The sequence below is a fragment of the Lagenorhynchus albirostris genome, chromosome 3 (genome assembly GCF_949774975.1).
Source record: "Lagenorhynchus albirostris chromosome 3, mLagAlb1.1, whole genome shotgun sequence".
NCBI classification, from domain to species: domain Eukaryota; kingdom Metazoa; phylum Chordata; class Mammalia; order Artiodactyla; family Delphinidae; genus Lagenorhynchus; species Lagenorhynchus albirostris.
The window spans coordinates 53,477,520-53,497,833 of NC_083097.1; the positions used below are offsets into that span (position 1 = coordinate 53,477,520).

The 20,314-nt window shown below is 41.6% G+C and overlaps 1 long non-coding RNA gene across 1 annotated transcript in view; it reads left to right on the forward strand.

The window, feature by feature from the left end:
• LOC132518094 (uncharacterized) overlaps nucleotides 1-20,314 on the forward strand; it is a 479,628-nt gene that overhangs the window by 92,935 nt on the left and 366,379 nt on the right. The gene's annotated exons all lie outside the window — the stretch shown is intronic.

Here is a 20,314-nt window from a genome sequence, read left to right on the forward strand (position 1 = left end):
TTCTGTTAACTACTCTGATTAATATAGACCGTAAGCAAAAAGAGGGGAAGGACCAGTCTAATTTTTGCTCAGGATTATATCCAGGGGTGGTACTCAAAACGTTAATAGATGCCATGACCCTGGGACCAACCAATCTATAAGGACACTGACTGTAGTGCTGAGTAGAGTCCTGGAGGCCCTCTGCACTTCCAGGTGTTCACCCTTTAGCTGAGGGATTTGGGAGAACTCCAGGGTTTCCAGATGGAGGGGACATTGGTTGGGGCAGTACAGAAGAACTTCAATAGTTTAACTGCCCACACAGTTGTAGTGGTGCAAGCCAATTCTATCACTAATGCTTAGAACAATCATGGCACGGTAGTTGTCCAATAAATACTTTTTTTGAGTTGTAACCAGATAATTTGAATATAACATGGTTAGGGTCCTGATTGAGCATTGAGGATACAAATTGCAGACATCTGTTTCAAGTTCTTCCTGGTGTAAATAGTCCATAGAATCTAGAGACATCCATGTGGGCTCCATTTGATCTACTTCTTTGCCCTGAAAAATGATTGAGGACCTCTTATTCAAATTGTGTCCTTGACCTTCGTTGAGTTTCAAAATCCTTTGGTGTTTAATGAAATTTACGAGTTTCCTTCCTAAAGGAGTGCACATACAAACATAAATGCAAGGATGTGGATACTGTTTTAGGGGGTTCATGTGTCCTTTGAGGTCCACTGCCAGGAATGAAGAGTAAAACATGAAGGAAAGCAATTCCTGGAAGTGGCTAGGTGGGGACCAAGACCTATTTGCCTTTGAGCGAAGAATACATGTAACTCTTACAAACAGGACTTGGGAGGTTCCTAAAGCATCTGTAACTTTCATGATTTTTTTAAAAAATTTATTTTATTTATTTACTTTTGGCTGTGTTGGGTCTTCATTGCTGCACGCAGGCTTTCTCTAGTTGCAGCGAGTGGGGGCTACTCTTCGTTGTGGTGCGTGGGCTTCTCATTGCAGTGGCTTCTCTTGTGGAGTATGGGCTGTAGGTGTGTGGGCTTCAGTAGTTGTGGCACATGGGCTCAGTAGTTGTGGCCCACAGGCTTAGTTGCTCTGTGGCATGTGGGCTTTTCCCGGATCAGGGCTTGAACTTGTGTCCCCTGCGTTGGCAGATGGATTCTTAACCACTGCACCACCAGGGAAGCCCCTCATGATGTTTTATTTTTCTCAGTTCCTGTCCTCTTGCCTGTAGTGGTTAGCAGCATAAACTCTTAAAAAACAAAAAAGGGGTTTGTGGCTTTATATGGAAATGGATATTAGCATTTGTGTCATCATTTGTAAATTGAGTTTGACTTATACACTAGGGCAGTGTATAAAAACCTGCATGTTGTGTCCATGCACTTCCTCCTCTGTCTTAGATCCTTCTTAAGAAACAGGAGGTTCTTCACGCTGCCAGAGCCTGTATATTTTAACACCCACCATAGGGGGACCCGCTTTCCTGTTCCCCAACTGGATGTAAAAGCTGTTGGATGGTGAATCCTGCAGATCTAAAGAGAGGAATTTCTGGTGAGTGGGAGGTTGAATGATTCACTTCCTGATGTTAGTACAGTGAGAGAAATCTCATTCATAAATGTTCTCTCACTTGTAGCAACTTTAGCTTTCATAAGTTTTTATCGCTGCGTCATTCCGGATCCTGATGAGCCTTTGGCATGGTCTGGAGGGATGTGAGGACACTTGTTATTCCACACTGCAGGGGCTGCTCCAGGGACCAGAGATAGACAGTCATCCCGAAGCACAGGTCAAGGTGATGCTATATGAAATGAAGTGGCAGGTTTTTTTTAAAGGTACTGTGGACTCAAAAATAACTCCCGCCAAAGTTAAAAAAAAATGTTGTGGCTGCCTGGCCCTGCTGCTGTCAAATGAGCCTTCATTTTCTCATGTCTGAAAGCTGAGTATTTTAGGGAAAGGGATTTAGAGAACCTCTGAAATTTGTAGTTGAACCTGACCTCCTGAGAGATGAAGGAACTTGCTGAAGGTCAGTGGCCGTACAGGGGCTGACAGTGCTTCTGCTTGGCGGGAGCAGGTCCTGTGGAGAGGTCTAATGAGAATAAAGCCAAAAACTGGCCAAAGGAAAGGATGGCAGTGAGTTTGGAGTAGCTCAGCAAGAATTTGTGCTCAGGTATGTGGGCCATAAAGTAGTACTCAAAATCTGAGTCTGAGAGTGAAGGAACCAGCACCAGGATTTGTCCAGGAGATAAACCAGGAGTGGAACAGACCAGGCACATTTGGTGGGTGTGTTGAAACAGATCACCTACTTAGTAATTTTGCCTTGGACCTTCCATGTGTGGGCTCCTCAAATACTTGGTGGTCCTCACCCTTGTCTCCAGAGGAGCCCCATGCCGACATGGGGGGCTGGCAAGGCTGAGCCAAGGGCAGGAGGCAATCAGGGAATGAGGACACAGTGCCAGGAATGAGAGAGGCAAAGTAGAGGTCAGGCAGGGGTGAGGTTATAAACAAAACTGGGAGCAGAGAGAAAGTCAGAGGTCACAGAATCAGGATCAGTCAGGAGTGGAGGAGCTTGTGGGATTTGGAGATCCTTAAGTGTAACTCACTAAAGCCCGGACGGGAGGGCAGACCACCGATCTCCAGAGAGAGAAGCAACATGTGCTGGGCCTGTGAAGCGGGCTCCACCCCTAGGCTCATTGCAGGCCTACAGCAGCCCCATTGCAATGGAACTGTCTCAGAGGGATCGGGTTACTAACACCAGATCACACATCTTCACTCTGCCAGTGTTGGAGCGAGGACTTGGTCTTGGATCCATTTAGTGGCCATCTGGGAATTGAGGTGGAGCTGGCCTCGGAGAGGAAACTTTGGTTTTCATCCTGGTCTAACCGGAACCGTTGGCTGGTCTTTCCTTCAGTTACATCCATTATATAGATGTAAATGGAGACCCTGCAGGTCCCAGAGGAGCCCAAGACTGTGAAAGCTGTGGCTGTGTCTGCCTCCTTTTCACATAGCCTGGCAGATGACCAGGCTGTGAGTGGAAGTGAGGCCTGTGCTGGGCACGAGGCTGGGCTGCCTTCTCCGTCACCAAGATCTGTATGTTTCTGCAGGGTGGCTGGGTTCTTTTGTTCCTCAGCAGGAAAGAAGGAGAGAGCAGAAAATTGGTAGGTCACAGGTGATGAGAGCATCCTTTTCTGGGGAACCTTTTGTGTTTTTCTGTGTATCACTTAGAAAGACTCCTGATAAGAGAATGAGTTCCAGAGTCAGAATGTCCAAGATTTATCCTGGCTCTATCACTAAGTGGACACAAGGCCTTGAGCGAGTTATTTACTTTCCTTGAGACTCTAAAATGAGCTAATGAGTTGCCCCCTCATGCATTTGATTTTAGGATTGAATGAGATGATATAGGAAGAGGAATAGGTTAGTGCCTGACATAGAGTAAGCCCTCAAAAATGTTAGCCGCGACCACAATGGTGATAATGTCCTCATAGTCATACCAGTAACCCATTGCTGCCCACTTTCACATTTCTCAGCCTAACCTGGGAAGGTGACGCTGAATAGGGATATTTTGGGGGCGGTTGACCTTATAAAGAGAGAGTGTTGGTTGGCTGCCTGCAGGAGGAAGGGCGTACCACCCCTGAAAAATTACTTCTCAGCTGGTGAAACCAATGCTCTTGGATGACTCAGTGGAGGAGGTAAGCTGCACAGTAGATGATGAGGGAGAATTTCCTCCCCAGCTATGGAACTGGTGAAAGTTCAGACCAAGTACCAATGGTGAAGGTGATGATGAAGAGGCGAGGTGGAGGGAGGGAAAAGGAGAGGGGTGGTGGGAGAGATAACCACTGGCTACGAACCGAACCAGAACCTCAACTCAAACAGGAGACAGCTCATGAATCAGCATTAAAAGTCCCTTGTAAAGGCCATATGTGCGGCCCCATGAAAAAGTTTATCCCCCAGATGTGACATTTTAATATGTTTAAAACAAGCCTTGACAAAGTTGAGCCAGATGGGGCTGGGGGGTGGGGGGTGGGTGTCTGTGAACTCCTGAAGATTCATTGTGAGGTGAAGAATATGTATAGGAATTCTCTCAAAAGCCTCAGCAGACCAGTAATTGCAGATTTCATGTAGTTCTAATGAGAAAGCATTTTAGTTTGGCAAACACATCGGTGCTGTGTGTCCCCAAAGCCCAGTGGTATTTGTCTGCTTGGCTTTTGAACTCTGAGAAGTGGCACAGCAATCTCCAGTAATCACAGGAGATTTCAGATCGCCATTGGATTTATATCAGAAACATCTTAGCACAGGGCTTAAGGAAACCTCACACTCTAATTATGTGCTGAAAAAGGTCATTGGATGTAATTTCCTTAAGAAGGATTCCAGTGTTTCATACAGAGAGGTCGGCAGACTGCGGCCATTTTGACATCCTGCTGTAAAGCCAGCTTTTTGCACAATTTCCATGGAAAAGTGGTGAAGAATTCTGTAGCCATTAAGTCTATGTGATTTTGGAATGCTTCTCCTTTTGGCACGGGGGCTTTGGTAAAGAGGATTCTAAAAGAGTGATGTATGTGGAAAAAGCAGGCAGATTTTGAAGATTTAAAAATAACAAACGCATTCTTGGGGTTCATGTGACTAGAGCTCTATTGTGTGGTTTCTTTGAAGTGCGGAGTCCTTTGACTGAATTTTCAGACTCATCTCTCACTGTGGCCTTTGGGAACAGAGCACTAAACCCCTGCCATGGTTTATGCTGGGGCAAAAGAGAACAGAAGATAATTCTGTTCCTCAGTGTTCACACTGTGTTTCGATTAGATAGGGTGAGCTCTCACTTGAGAGCGTGTGGGGGGGTGTGTATGTTAGTGGTGGTTTTCTGTGTCTTACGCCAGGTGCAGCAATAGTACAAGAGTCACCAGGATGCACGAGCTCACTAAGGCCCGGCGAGGCAGCAGATGAAAACTTTAGGTGGGCTGCAGATGCCTGAGGTCCAGGCAGGCAGTAAATCTGTACACACCTAGTTCGAAGGCAAGATCTAGTTGGTCTGAGCATGTGGGTGGGTCTTATTTTGGTATTCACTGTCCTAGGGGATATGTAGGGCTGAGTTTACCTGTTTAGACGGCCTTAGAGAACAGCTCTACAAGGTTTGAAATGAGCAGATTCTGTGTCAGAGCCAAGACTCTTTCTGGAGCCAGTTCACCATTGAAGCTGTCTTCTGAAATAACATTAAGACTTCCGACTAACTAGGTATTAAGATATACTTTAGGGTTCCTATTCCTGATAGGATAGGACCTCTTAGATCCAGCGTCCAAAGCCCAGATTGCCCAGGGAGCTGACCGTCATCTTTCTTTCTTTTTTTTTTTTTAATAATAAATTTATTTATTTTATTTATTTTTGGCTGCGTTGGGTCTTCGTTGCTGCGCGTGGGCTTTCTCTAGTTGGGGCGAACAGGGGCTACTCTTCATTGCGGTGCAGTGACTTCTCTTGTGGAGCATGTGCTCTAGGTGCATGGGCTTCAATAGTTGTGGCATGTGGGCTTCAGTAGTTATGGCTCGTGGGCCCTAGAGCACAGGCTCAGTAGTTGTGGCGCACAGGCTTAGTTGTTCTGCGGCATGTGGGATCTTCCTGGGCCAAGGATTGAACCCGTGTCCCCTGCATTGGCAGGCGAATTCTTTAACCACTGTGCCACCAGGGAAGCCCAACTGTCAGCTTTCAGCATGCCATTCTTCCTCCTCAGCCAACCTTCCTCTCCCCTCTCTCCTACTGTTGATGGTAAGAATCAGTGATTACTTGTTGGGTATTTCTCTCTTCATCACATTCTCTGGTTACTTTATTCCTGGTAGTGCCTCAGCTTTTCTAGGATGGAAAATGAAAGACCTGTTGTTTGGTCCTGTGGAGGATTTTTCTTTTGCTGGTGCAGCCTGTAGAGTTTAGAGGAACAAGGTGTAGAGTCATAAAAGTACAATTTGCCAAATATATCTACACATGGTTCCTGGGTACATGTGTAGGCTGCATATCCTAGCCGCCTGTTGGTTGGGAGGGACCATTTGAGTAGACCTGGCAAATGAGTTGTGAGCAGAGTGACAGTCATCACCTCTGAGTTGGAATATCTCTTTGCCTATGCAACACCCTCCAGAACTCTCCCTTCCCTCTGGGGAATGCTCAGGATGTTGACTTGACTATGATGAAGAGACCCTTTCTGCTGACCCATGATAACAACTTGTGTTGCTTTTAAGTCACTAAGATTTTGGAGTTACTTGTTATGGCAACATCACCTGGCCTATCCTGATCGATTTTTAAGCAGGTCCGATGAGAATTCAGGGTCTTCTTTCCCTGTTGTGGAGTAGTCTGCTGTGATTTAGAGGTTCTAGAAAGGCTATTCTACCTTAGAATATCACCACCTCCTCATACCCCCTACCCTGACCCTGAGCTTGCAACACCTGAAGCCATGTGACTTAGGGCAAATCACTCTGTCTTTTTGAGCCTTTGTTCTCAAGCTTTAAAGTAAGGGGTTGGATGAGATGACCTCCAGGGCCGCAGTTGGCTCTCTGCTGTGTATCTCAGTGGTAAATTGGTCTCCTCGGCCCCTATTCCGGTTAGGCTAACAGCCTGAGATGAGCTTGGAGTTCGTGGATCTTTTCCTTAGGCCACAAATGCTTCTTCCCATTCTATCTCCAAGATCTTTGCATGTTCTATTCCTTCTGCCTTTGTCACTCAGCCACAAGGAGCTCAGTTGTCATCTCCCCAGAGAGGACTCCCTTGAAACCCAGAGTAACACAAGTCACTGTCATGTCACCCAATTTCATTTTCACCAAGATGCTAACAGTGCTTGCAATGGTCACATCTATTTATTATTAATATTCAAACAAATTATTGTTTATTCTCTGTTTCCCTTTCTAGAAAGGAAACTGCTCTGAGGCAAGGACCTTGTCTTTTTCGTTCATTCCTGTATCCCCCGAGCCTAAAACAACCTCGTACACGAGGTCCTAAGTTACTACTGGTTGAATCATGACCTCCTATGCTAGGGACTGTGGAAGCAAAAGGGAATAGAGGACCAAGCCAGATGTGAGCAGCCCCTGGTTTCACAGTAAGCAAGCTGCCCCCATGTACCTGCCCTTCTGGGCAGGGTTTGCAGGCAAGAGCTGGTTTGTTGGGAGCCTAATCAAAACAGAGGCATTTCCCCTACGACTGGAGAGTGAAACTCATGGAATGCATTACTGTCAAGGTAAAGTCTGGGGATTTGCCCGCAACAAATGCAGTCTGTCTGCCTCTGAGGAACAGGGCAGCAAATAGGAGACAGGAAGAGCTGGCCTAGGACCGAAGGAGCACTGGCAGCCTTCGTATTGATAGTTCTCTGTCTCTGGCTGCAAATGAATCCAGGAGTGAGTGCTGCTTTATTTATTTGCTTGGAATGATTACAACACTTTGAAGGAAAGGCTTTTTAAAGAGATGCCTCCATTCTTGAGACTCCCACTATATACACTTGGTAGTGAATTTCCAAAGGGGTGCATGAACATTGGTTTTATAAAACCTTGGTTTTCTTTTTCATGATCCATCATCCCTTAAAAAATAAATATCTATTCAGCTTATACGAGGTACCTAGAATAGTCAAATTCATAGAGTCAGAAAGTACATTGGTAGATGCCAGGGGCCAGAGGTTGGGGGGATGGGGAGGGGGAATGGGGAGTTAATGTTTAAAGGGGACAGAGTTTCAGTTTAGGAAGGTGAAAAATTCAGGAGATGGACAATGGTGAGAGTTGCACAACAATGTGAATGTACTTAGTGCCACTGAACTTTACAGTTAAACATGGTTAAAATAGTATGTTTTATTTTATGTGACTTTTACCACAATAAAAAAAATAAATAGATATACCTATTCAGTAATAGCCAGAAAGTGAAATAAAGCCCTGACAACAGAATCTCATGTGGTTTTATATGGGAGAAGAGACTAGCTCTTTAAGGAGCATCTGAATTGCCTTGCAATGAGGTGGAAAGAGCTTATTTATTTATTTATTTATTAGCTTTTGGCTGCATTGGTCTTCGTTGCTGTGTGCAGGCTTTCTCTAGTTATGGTGCATGGGCTTCTCGTTGTGGTGGCTTCTCTTGTTGCAGAGCACAGGCTCTAGGGCACACGGGCTTCAGTAGTTGTGGCACGTGGGCTCAGAAGTTGTGGTGTGCAGGCTCAGTAGTTGTGGTGCACGGGCTTAGTTGCTCCACGACATTTGGGATCTTCATGGATCAGGGCTCGAACCCATGTCCCCTACATTGGCAGGCGGGTTCTTAACCACTGCGCCGCTAGGGAAGTCTGAAAGGGCTAATTTAGAAGTAGACAAGTCTGCTTCTTCTGTCACTTCCAAGTGATACAAAATATAAAAGTCAGAATGTTGAAAAACTGGTATTTGGAGTCCCAGACTTTTTCAGAAAATGTTTATTCATTGCCAAACATCTGGTCCATTGGGTACCAGCAATGTGGTTCTACAACCTACATGGATGTTGGGCAAAAAGCTGGTTAAGCAACTTGGCGCAGCGGTGGAGGGTCAGGGGAGAATCAATTAAATTGACCCAGTGTGTTGATACTGTCTTTAAACCTCTGGAGAGTCAATGAATCTGAATGTCTAACTCAGAAGTTAGGATTAATTTACCTTTTTAGAAAAAATTTGACTTTTATGCATTATGCACTTTTCATTTTCTTCTTGCAGAAAATGGAAGGAATGATTCCCTCTTTCATACCCAAACGAACTGTATCTGTACAAGAGGTCTTCCCATCACCCCAGGGATTTGGCCTGCAGATGATACAGCTGGGGAGCAAGCTGGGGCTGTTCTTGGCTTGGGGCAGAGAGCTGGGCTCAGCAGACTCTCAGCACAAAGCCGGTTTATTCAGGTCCCACTATTGGCAAAGCAGCAAATTGCTCTTTTGTGGGCATTGGGATAATCACAATTGGTTGTCTGTTCCTTGATGGACACAATAAAGAGGCAGAGTGGCCTCTTTCCCCTAGCCCAGGACAAGAATTCAGGAGCTTTGCCTCTTGCCTTCCAGCTCTCCCACTAATGGGGCCTGGTCCTCCTGGCCCTCCAAGTGAGTCAGCCAAATCCTCTGTGACTCAGCTCCTTTCTTCGTAAATTGGGGGTGGTCAGATTAATTCGAGAGCTGTGAGGCATGTTGGAAAGGCCTTTGAAAATCTCAGCTCCTGTAGAATGATTGGCTATATCTATGGTTTGGGAACTGGCACAGACACTGGGGGAACGTCCCTTTCTTGGGTGGAGGTCTTTGGCTTTCTGTGTAGAAGGGAGGGCTGGCCTGGCATAGAATTCCCCTGATGCCATCTCCTAACTCTCAGGATCTGGGCCCCATGATTAGGACTCTACCCCTGGCAGTCAAAGCTCATAAGCCCGTCTTTGCCCCAATTCTCTAGAAACTCCTCCTGTTTCACATAAAAATTCACTTCTAAGTGTCAAAGAATTTGAACAGATGGTTTACACAGAAGAAAATAGAGTAAGTGAAACATCACATAGAATAAAATACATAGCTTTGAAAATAACTGAGAAAATGAAAATGACAACAACTTGAGTTAGAAGAAATAACTGTAACTGATCCAGCCTAGTGGGCTAAGGGCACACAGGCACATTAATTGTTTGTTAGTGGCTCTCTATTGTTCTAGCCTTTCTGAGCAGTGACCTGGCATGGTATAATAAAAGTTACACACTTACTTTGAAGACTATACCCCCAAAGGAAAGAAAGAATGATTTATTAAAAAGTGTCCGCAGCAGTGAAATGTACCAATTAATATATACGAAAGAGAACAGTCACTCAAATGATGATCGGTAGAGTAATGTTTAAGTAAACTGTGGTTCCTCAGCACCATGAAATGTTATATACATATTGGTGAGGATCAGAATAGGGGATAGGAGTGAGGGGTCTCCTTGGCCACTGTTCTAACACGTCATTGTCACTGGTAGGAGGTTATCACCTTTATAAGGTATATTGGAACAGGAAGAAGAATAAAAATTACTGTCATATATACAGTTGTTGAAATGTTAACATTTAGGTTTATGCAGGGATATGATATGTGTGACATAATATTTATTGAAAAATATTCTGTGAATAATGATTTTGTGTAAAAAAGCATTTATATGTCTATATGACTCTCCAAAATGCACTCGGAGTGATGGACGAAGATGTGGATTTTTTTCAGTATTTGTTTATTGTAAACCGTGAAGTTTTATAATAAAATTGATGATAACAAAGGAAACAAAACAAGTCCCAACCATTTTCCAGTGTGTCTCTTCGGGATGGAGATAGGGAGTTTTGCTTCTCTTTTCCCTTAGCACCTGACACAACGCCTGGCGTGTAGTAAGGGCTCTCTGTACACTGGCTACAAGTTGTTGAATGAATTCCAATTGCACTAGGACCAGACCTTCTGCCACTTAATCTATGCAAGTATATTGACTAGCTAATATCAAACCATTCTCCTCTCTGCCTTGCCCCTTAACGGTTTTATCCAGGTGAGATTCACATGTATGCAGAGGGTTATTAAGAAAGAAATTCAATGCCAGGAATTAAAAACAACATGTCAGGAAGGGAAGAAGGGACTAACTGGTTTTGTGAGAAAGTCCTTTATTTGCCATTCAAACTATACAGTGAATGAAGGTAGCTGAATAAACATCTGCCTGTAGGCCTTGTCCTAGCTAAACAGTAATGAGGGGAGAATGGATTCTTCTTGTCATGGTCAGCCTTGTGATGTCCTTTTGCGACCCACAGGGGAATAGAGAGCCACGCAAGCGGTCTCACTGAAACAGCCTTCTGAATGATCATGATGTTCTCATAACCTCTTATAGTAAGCTGAAATTTTCTCTGAAAAAAAAAATCCATTCTTTTAAAGCAAGAAATAAGGTGGCTTTCAAGACGAGAAGAGGGAGATATTTTCTCGTCTACTCTCAAAGGAGGCACCAACGTCATGGGGTTGGGGATGGAGGGGAATGGGTTCCTGGACACAGTATAGTTAAGGATTGAAGCCCCTTCTGTCCTAGCTACCCTGGCCCTGGGGTGGAGGTGTGATGTTTTCTTGGAGATAAAGTGAGAGAGAGAGAGTGTGTGTGTGTATGTGTGTGTAGTAAAAGTACACTGCTTCTAACTACAGCAGCATTAGGAGCCCAGGCTACAATGATGTCGAGTAAATAGAGCTGCACATAACATATATGGACACAGATTTTCTCCGTTTGCTGGGAACCTGAGATGTTTCAGTTTAATCAGCAGAGGTAGAGTCTTATCCCAGATTTACTAGAAAATAGCTTGAGGGAAAAGCTTATATGCTTCGCTGTGCTTTATGGAGAGGGTATCATTACAGGGAAGCAAAAGGCAGGGGGTGGGGTGGAGGGGAAAGATGCGAGGCAGGGAGAGAGGGAGAGGAAATACAAGGGGGTGTGTTACAGAGCAGACCGCAGCTTCCTGCTCAGTCATGTGGGATGCCTTCAAAGAGGCCTTCTGAAGAGGCATCTCAGAACCCTCCCCCCAACCCCGCACTTCTGGGTTGAGCAGCTGGTCATTCTGGGAAACAGCCGGAACAGTCAGTTCCGCAGTGATTCCCTGTTGAACCAGCATTCTTGGGGTCTCAGACTTATCACAGGAAGGGAAGACGTAAGTGAGCTAGAAGTCATTTAATTAGAACATTTAAAGATAAGTGATCTAATTTTTATATCCCAACTTAGTGAAAAGGGATCTGTGCAAGGTCTATAATCATCCACACCACTTGATCAAATTCTTAGTTATGAATGAATTCCTTTGTCAAGGTAAAAAGAGAGAATGCTGAAGGTAGAAGAATAAAGGAAAGGAGACTTATTATTTAACACTTCCTTGATAGTATTTTGCTTAAGTCAGTACAAATGGATGTTTTAAGTTGGGAGGGCTCAGCATGTGTACTGAAACACATTCATTCCAATTATTCAGCTTTTAGCAGCACGTGAAATACACCTGTGTCAAGAGCACTGGGATCCATACCTTTCCATCTTAATGTCTTAGTTCATATGTGCCCCGCTATTCTGGGGAGTAAATAATAAATGGCTGTGGAAAAGCTGAATGATAAAATACCATACGATATGAATGGCAACTGTATTCTTTCAGTCAATCACCAATAAATATTTACTGAGTACTAAATTGAGTTTTAAATGCTCTTTGGTTTAGGCCCAAACTAGGGGTTTTGTCTTGATGTTACGTATTTTTAAACTTTGAGGTTAGATTCAATCAATGAACTTTCCATTTTGAGTGTTTGGCGTTTCTCCCAGAAGCACCATCTGTTTAAGATAGCAAGATTAAATTCTAATACATCAAACGCTTTCCATCTTGAGGACTTGGTTTGCCTTCTGGGTTTATGATGCCACCAGAACATCTCATTCATAATCTGTTTAACTGGCCTCATCATCTTGGTGAATTTAGAGCTGTGGCTACTTGAGAAGATAATAACATTAGGCCACAAAATGAATAATTGATTTGACATGCGTATCGATTAGGACCTAATCAATGAAGGATAAAAAAATTATGTTTTTGTGTATGTAGAAGGAGTTTCACATTATTTGGAGTTGAAATAATAGTCCCCAGGTTTGGTTTGATTTCCTGTTTTTCTATGCCTGGACAAGATTACCATCTATTTTTCGTTGGTATCCAATGACATTTTTCACATCCTCCTTCATCTTAAAGCTATTCTTTTACATCATTCACTTTTTCACCTAGGTTATAAGCTCCTGGTGCTCACTGGATATATCTGAATTTCTATCACATAACTTATAGGGTATTCACTTATTTATTTTTTAACATCTCTATTGGAGTATAAGTGCTTTACACTGGTGTGTTAGTTTCTGCTTTATAACAAAGTGAATCAGCTATATATATACATATATCCCCATATCTCCTCCCTCTTGCGTCTCCCTCCCAACCTCCATATCCCACCCCTCTAGGTGGTCACAAAACATCTAGCTGATCTCCCTGTGCTATGTGGCTGCTTCCCACTAGCTATCTATTTTACATTTGGTAGTGTATATATGTCCATGTCACTCTCTCACTTTGTCCCAGCTTACGCTTCCCCCTCCCCGTATCCTCAAGTCCATGCTGTAGTAGGTCTGTGTCTTTATTCCCGTCTTACCCCAAGGTTCTTCATAACATTTTCTTTTTTTCCTTAGATTCCATATATATGTATTAACATATGGTATTTGTTTTTCTCTTGCTGACTTACTTCACTGTGTATGACAGACTCTAGGTCTATCCACCTCACTACAAATAACTCAATTTCATTTCTTTTTATGGCTGAGTAATATTCCACTGTATATATGTGCCACATCTTCTTTATCCATTCATCTGTTGATGGACACTTAGGTTGCTTCCATGTCCTGGCTATTGTAAATAGAGCTGCAATGAACATTTTGGTACATGACTCTTTTTGAATTATGGTTTTCTCAGGGTATATGCCCAGTAGTGGAATTGCTGGGTCGTATGGTAGTTCTATTTTTTGTTTTTTAAGGAACCTCCATACTGTTCTCCATAGTGGCAGTATCAGTTTACATTCCCACCAACAGTGCAAGAGGGTTCCCTTTTCTCCACACCCTCTCCAGCATTTATTGTTTCCAGATTTTTTGATGATGGCCATTCTGATTGGTGTGAGGTGATACCTCATTGTAGTTTTGATTTGCATTTCTCTAATGATTAGTGATGTTGAGCATCCTTTCATGTGTTTGTTGGCAATCTGTATATATATATATTTTTTTCGTTTGTTTTGTTTTGTTTTGTTTTTTTTGCGGTACACGGACCTCTCACTGTTGTGGCTTCTCCCGTTGTGGAGCACAGGCTCTGGACGTGCAGGCTCAGTGGCCATAGCTCACAGGCCTAGCCACTCCGCGGCATGTGGGATCTTCCCGGACCGAGGCACGAACCCGTGTCCCCTGCATTGGCAGGCGGACTCTCAACCACTGCACCACCAGGGAAGCACAATCTGTATATATTCTGTGGAGAAATGTCTATTTAGGTCTTCTGCCCATTTTTGGATTTTTTTATTTTTTTTGATATTTAGCTGTATGAGCTGCTTGTAAATTTTGGAGATTAATCCTTTGTCAGTGGCTTCATTTACTAGTATTTTCTTCCATTCTGAGGGTTGTCTTTTCATCTTGTTTATGGTTTCCTTTGCTGTGCAAAAGCTTTGAAGTTTCATTAGGTCCCATTTGTTTATTTTGTTTTTATTTCCATTTCTCTAGGAGGTGGGTCAAAAAGGATCTTGCTGTGATTTATGTCATAGAGTGTTCTGCCTGTGTTTTCCTCTAAGAGTTTTATACTGTTCTGGCTTTACATTTAGGTTTTTAGTCCATTTTGAGCTTATTTTTGTGTATGGTATTAGGGAGTGTTCTAATTTCATTCTTTTACATGTACCTGTCCAGTTTTCCCAACACCACTTATTGAAGTGGCTGTCTTTTCTCCATTGTATATTCTTGCCTCCTTTGTCAAAAATAAAGTGACCATATGTGCGTGGGTTTATCTCTGGGCTTTCTATCCTGTTCCATTGATCTATATTTCTGTTTTTGTGCCAGTACCATATTGTCTGGATTACTGTAGCTTTGTAGTATAGTCTGAAGTCAGGGAGCCTGATTCCTCCAGCTCCGTTTTTCTTTCTCAAGATTGCTTTGGCTATTTGGGGTCTTTTGTGTCTCCAAACAAATTTTAAGATTCTTTGTTCTAATTCTGTGAAAAATGCCATTGGTAGTTTGATAGGGATTGCATTGAATCTGTAGATTGCTTTGGGTAGTAGAGTCATTTTCACAATGTTGATTCTTCCAATCCAAGAACATGGTATATCTCTCCATCTGTTTGTATCATCTTTCATTTCCTTCATCAGTGTCTTATAGTTTTCTGCATACACATCGTTTGTCTCCCTATGTAGGTTTATTCCTAGGTGTTTTATTCTTTTTGTTGCAGTGGTAAATGAGAGTGTGTCCTTAATTTCTCTTTCAGATTTTTCATCATTAGCGTATAGGAATGCAAGAGATTTCTGTGCATTAATTTTGTATCCTGATACTTTACCAAATTCATTGATTAGCTCTAGTAGTTTTCTGGTAGCATCTTTAGGATTCTCTATGTATAGTGTCATGTCATCTGCAAACAGTGACAGCTTTAATTCTTCTTTTCCGATTTGGATTCCTTTTATTTCTTTTTCTTCTCTGATTGCTGTGGCTAAAACTTCCAAAACTATGTTGTATAATAGTGGTGGGAGTGGACAACCTTGTCTTGCTCCTGATCTTAGAGGGAATGGTTTCAGTTTTTGACCACTGAGAATGATGTGGTTGTGGATTTGTCATATATGGCTTTTATTATGTTGAGGTTGGTTCCCTCTATGCCTACTTTCTGCAGGGTTTTTATCATAAATGGGTGTTGAATTTTGTCAAAAGCTTTCTCTGCATCTATTGAGATGATCATGTGGTTTTTCTCCTTCAGTTTGTTGATATGATTTATCACATTGATTGATTTGCATATATTGAAGAATCCTTGCATTCCTGGGATAAACCCCACTTGATGATGGTGTATGATCCTTTTAATGTGCTGTTGGATTCTGTTTGCTAGTATTTTGTTGAGGATTTTTGCATCTATGTTCATCAGTAATATTGGCCTGTAGTTTTCTTTTCTTGTGACATCTTTGTCTGATTTCGATATCAGGGTGATGATGGCCTCATAGAATTAGTTTGGGAGTTTTCTCCCTCTGCTATATTTTGGAGAAGTTTGAGAAGGATAGGTGGTAGCTCTTCTCTAAATGTTTGGTAGAATTCACCTGTGAAGCCATCTTGTCCTGGGCTTTTGTTTGTTGGAAGATTTTTAATCACAGTCTCAATTTTAGTGCTTGTGATTGGTCTGTTTATATTTTCTATTTCTTTCTGGTTCAGTTTCAGAAAGTTGTACTTTTCTAAGAATTTGTCCATTTCTTCCAGGTTGTCCATTGTATTGGCATACAGTTGCTTGTAGTAATCTCTCATGATCCTTTGTATTTCTGCAGTGTCAGTTGTTACTTCTCCTTTTTCATTTCTATTTCTATTGATTTGAGTCTTCTCCCTTTTTTTCTTGTTGAGTCTGGCTAATGATTTATCAATTTTGTTTATCTTCTCAAACAACCAACTTTTAGTTTTATTGATTTTTGCTATTGTTTCCTTCTTTTGTTTTTCATTTATTTCTGCTGTGATCTTTATGATTTCTTTCCTTCTGCTAACTTTGGGGTTTTTTGTTCTTTCTCTAATTGCTTTATGTGTAAGGGTAGTTGTTTATTTGAGATTTTTCTTCTTTCTTCAGGTTAGATTGTATTGCTATTCAGTCCCTAGTCGGGGAGCTACGGTCCCACATGCCTCATGGCCAAAAAACCAAAACATAAAACAGAAGCAATATTGTAACAAATTCCAAAGACCCTAAAAAATGGTCCACATCAAAAAATCTTAAAAAAAAAAAAAGACAAGAAGTAACAGGAGTTGGTGAGAATGTGGAGAGAAGTGAAAGATTGTGTGCAGTTAGGGGGAAGGTAAGTTGGTGCAGCTTCTATGGAAAACAGTATTGAGGTTCCTCAAAAATTAAAAATAGAAATGCTGTATGATTTAGCGCTTTCACTTTTGGGTATTTATCTGAAGGAAATGAAAACACTAACTTGAAAACATTTGTGTGAGCCAATGTTCATTGCAGAATTATTTACAATAGCCAAACAACGTAAGTCTTCATTGATGGATGAATGGATAAAGAAAATGTGATATGTACATATATCCAGCCACAAAAAAAGAAGAAAATCTTGCCATTTGCAGCACCATGAATGGACCTTGAGGGCATTAGGCTAAGTGAAGTAAATCAGACAAAAAAAAAATACCATACGATTTCATTTATATGTGGAATCTTAAATACAAAAAACAAGTTCAGAGATGCAGAGAACAGTTTTGTGGTTGCCAGAGGTGGGTTGGTGTGTGCAAAATGGGTGAAGGTAGTCAAAAGTTACAGACTTCCAGTTCTAAAGTGAGTGTCATGAGGATGTAATGTACAGCATGGTGACTACAGTTAATACTGGATTATATATTTGAATGTTGATAAGAAAATACATCTTAAAAGTCCTCATAAGAAAAAAATTGTAACTATATGTGGTGATGGATATACTACTAGACTTATTATCAAGATCATATCCCAGTATGTACAAATATATAAGCATTATGTTGTACACCTGAAACTAACATAATGTTATGTGATTTATATGTCAATTAAAAATTATATAAAAAAAAAGAACTGCTTTTGCTGCATCCCATAGGTTTTGTGTCGTAGTATTTTCATTGTCATTAGTTTCTAGGTATTTTTTGATTTCCTCTTTGATTTCTTCAGTGATCTCTTGGTTATTTAGTAGTGTATTGTTTAGCCTCCACGTGTTTGTATTTTTTACAGATTTTTTCCTGTAATTGTTCTCTAGTCTCATAGCATTGTGGTCGGAAAAGATACTTGATACAATTTCAGTTTTCTTAAATTACCAAGGCTTGATTTGTGACCCAGATATGATCTATCCTGGGTAATGTTCCATGAGCACTTGAGACGAAAGTGTACTCTGTCGTTTTTGGATGGAATGTCCTATAAATATCAATTAAATCCGTCTTATTTAATGTATCATTTAAAGCTTGTGTCTCCTTATTTATTTTCATTTTGGATGATCTGTCCATTGGTGAAAGTGGGGTGTTAAAGTCCCCTACTATGAATGTGTTACAGTTGCTTTCCCCTTTTATGGCTCTTACCATTTGCATTATGTATTGAGGTGCTCCTATGTTGTTTTCATAAATATTTACAACTGTTCTGTCTTCTTCTTGGATTGATCCCTTGATCATTATGTAGTGTCCTTCTTTGTCTCTTGTAATAGTCTTTATTTTAAAGTCTATTTTATCTGATATGAGAATTGCTACTCCAGCTTTCTTTTGGTTTCCATTTACATGGAATATTTTTTTCCATCCCCTCACTTTCAGTCTGTATGTGTCCCTAGGTCTGAAGTGGGTCTCTTGTAGACAGCATATATATGCATCTTGTTTTTGTATCCATTCAGCCAGTCTATGTCTTTTGGTGGGAGCATTTAATCCATTTACATTTAAGGTAATTATCGATATGTATGTTCCTGTTACCATTTTCTTAATTGTTTTGGGTTTGTTATTGTAGGTCTTTTCCTTCTCTTGTGTTTCCTGCCTAGAGAAGTTCCTTTAGCATTTGTTGTAAAGCTGGTTTGGTGGTACTGAATTCTCTTAGCTTTTGCTTGTCTGTAAAGGTTTTAATTTCTCCATGAAATCTGAATGAGATCCTTGCTGGGTAGAATAATCTTGGTTGTAGATTTTTCCCTTTCATCACTTTAAATATGTACTGCCACTCCCTTCTGGCTTGCAGAGATTCTGCTAAGGATCAGCTGTTAACCTTATGGGGGTTCCCTTGTGTGTTATTTGTTGTTTTTCCCTTGCTGCTTTTGATATTTTTTCTTTGTGTTTAATTTTTGATAGTTTATTATGTGCCTTGCCATTGTTTCTCCTTGGATTTATGCTATATGGGACTCTCTGTGCTTCCTGGACCTGATTGACTATTTCCTTTTCCATATTAGGGAAGTTTTCAACTATAATGTCTTCAAATATTTTCTTAGTCCCTTTCTTTTTCTCTTCTTCTTCTGGGACCCCTATAATTCGAATGTTGGTGCGTTTAATGTTGTCCCAGAGGTCTCTGAGACTGTCCTCAGTTCTTTTCATTCTTTTTTCTTTATTCTGCTCTGCAGTACTTATTTCTACTATTTTATCTTCCAGGTCACTTATATGTTCTTCTGCCTCAGTTATTCTGCTACTGATTCCTTCTAGAGCATTTTTAATTTCATTTATTGTGTTGTTCATCATTGTTTGTTTGCTCTTTAGTTCTAGGTCCTTGTAAAACGTTTCTTGTATTTTCTCCATTCTCTTTCCAAGATTTTGGATCAGCTTTACTATCATTACTCTGAATTCTTTTTCAGGTAGACTGCCTATTTCCTCTTCATTTGTTAGGTCTGTTGGGTTTTTGCCTTGCTCCTTCATCTGCTGTGTGTTTCTCTGTCTTCTCATTTTGCGTAACTTACTGTTTTGGGGATCTCCTTTTTGCAGGCTGCAGGTTAATTTTTCCCATTGTTTTTGGTGTCTATCCCCAGTGGCTAAGGTTGGTTCAGTGGTTTGTGTAGGCTTCCTGGTGGAGGGGACTAGTCCCTGTGTTCTGGTGGATGAGGTTGGATCTTGTCTTTCTGGTGGGCAGGTCCACGTCTGGTGGTGTGTTTTGGGGTGTCTGTGGACTTGTTATGATTTTAGGCAGCCTCTCTGCTAATGGGTGGGGTTGTGTTCCTGTCTTGCTAGTTGTTTGGCATAGGGTGTCCAGCACTGTAGCTTGCTGGTCATTGAGTGGAGCTGGGTCTTAGTATTGAGATGAGATCTCTGGGAGAGCTTTTGCCGTTTGATATTACGTGGAGCCAGGAGGTCTCTGGTGGACCCATGTGCTGAACTTGGCTCTCCCACTTCAGAGGGACCGGCCTGACACCCAGGTGGAGCACCTAGACCCTGTCAGTGACATGGCTCAGAGTAAAAGGGAGAAAGAAAGAAGGAAAGAAAGACAAAAATAAAATAAAATGAAATAGTTATTAAAATAAAAAATTTTAAACTAATTAAAAAAAAGAAAGAAGAAAGAACAACCAAACCAAAAAACGAATCCACCAATGATAACAAGTGCTAAAAACTATACTAAAAAAAAAAAAAACCAAAAAATGGACAGACAGAACCCTAGGACAAATGGTAAAAGCAAAGCTTTATAGACAAAATCACACAAGGAAGCATACACATACACACTCACAAAAAGAGAAAAAGGAAAAAAAAATCTATATATAAAAAAAGAAAGGAAGAGAGCAACCACATCAGTAAACAAATGTACCATTGATAATAAACTCTAAATCCTAAAGTAAGATTAACATAAAACCAGAAACCAGTCAGTTGCAAAGAGCAAACCCCAAGTCTACAGTTGCTCCCAAAGTCCACTGCCTCAGTTTTGGGATGATTCATTGTCTATTCAGGTATTCCACAGATACATCAAGTTGATTGTGGAGATTTAATCCACTGCTCCTGAGGCTGCTGGGAGAGATTTCCCTTTCTCTTCTTTGTTCACACAGCTCTTGGGGTTCAGCTTTGGATTTGGCCCCGCCTCTGCATGTAGGTCGCCTGAGGGCGTCTGTTCTTCGCTGAGACAGGACGGGGTTAAAGGAGAAGCTGATTAGGGGACTCTTGCTCACGCAGGCCGTGGGGAGGGAGGAGTACGGAATGCAGGGTGAGCCTGCGGCGGCAG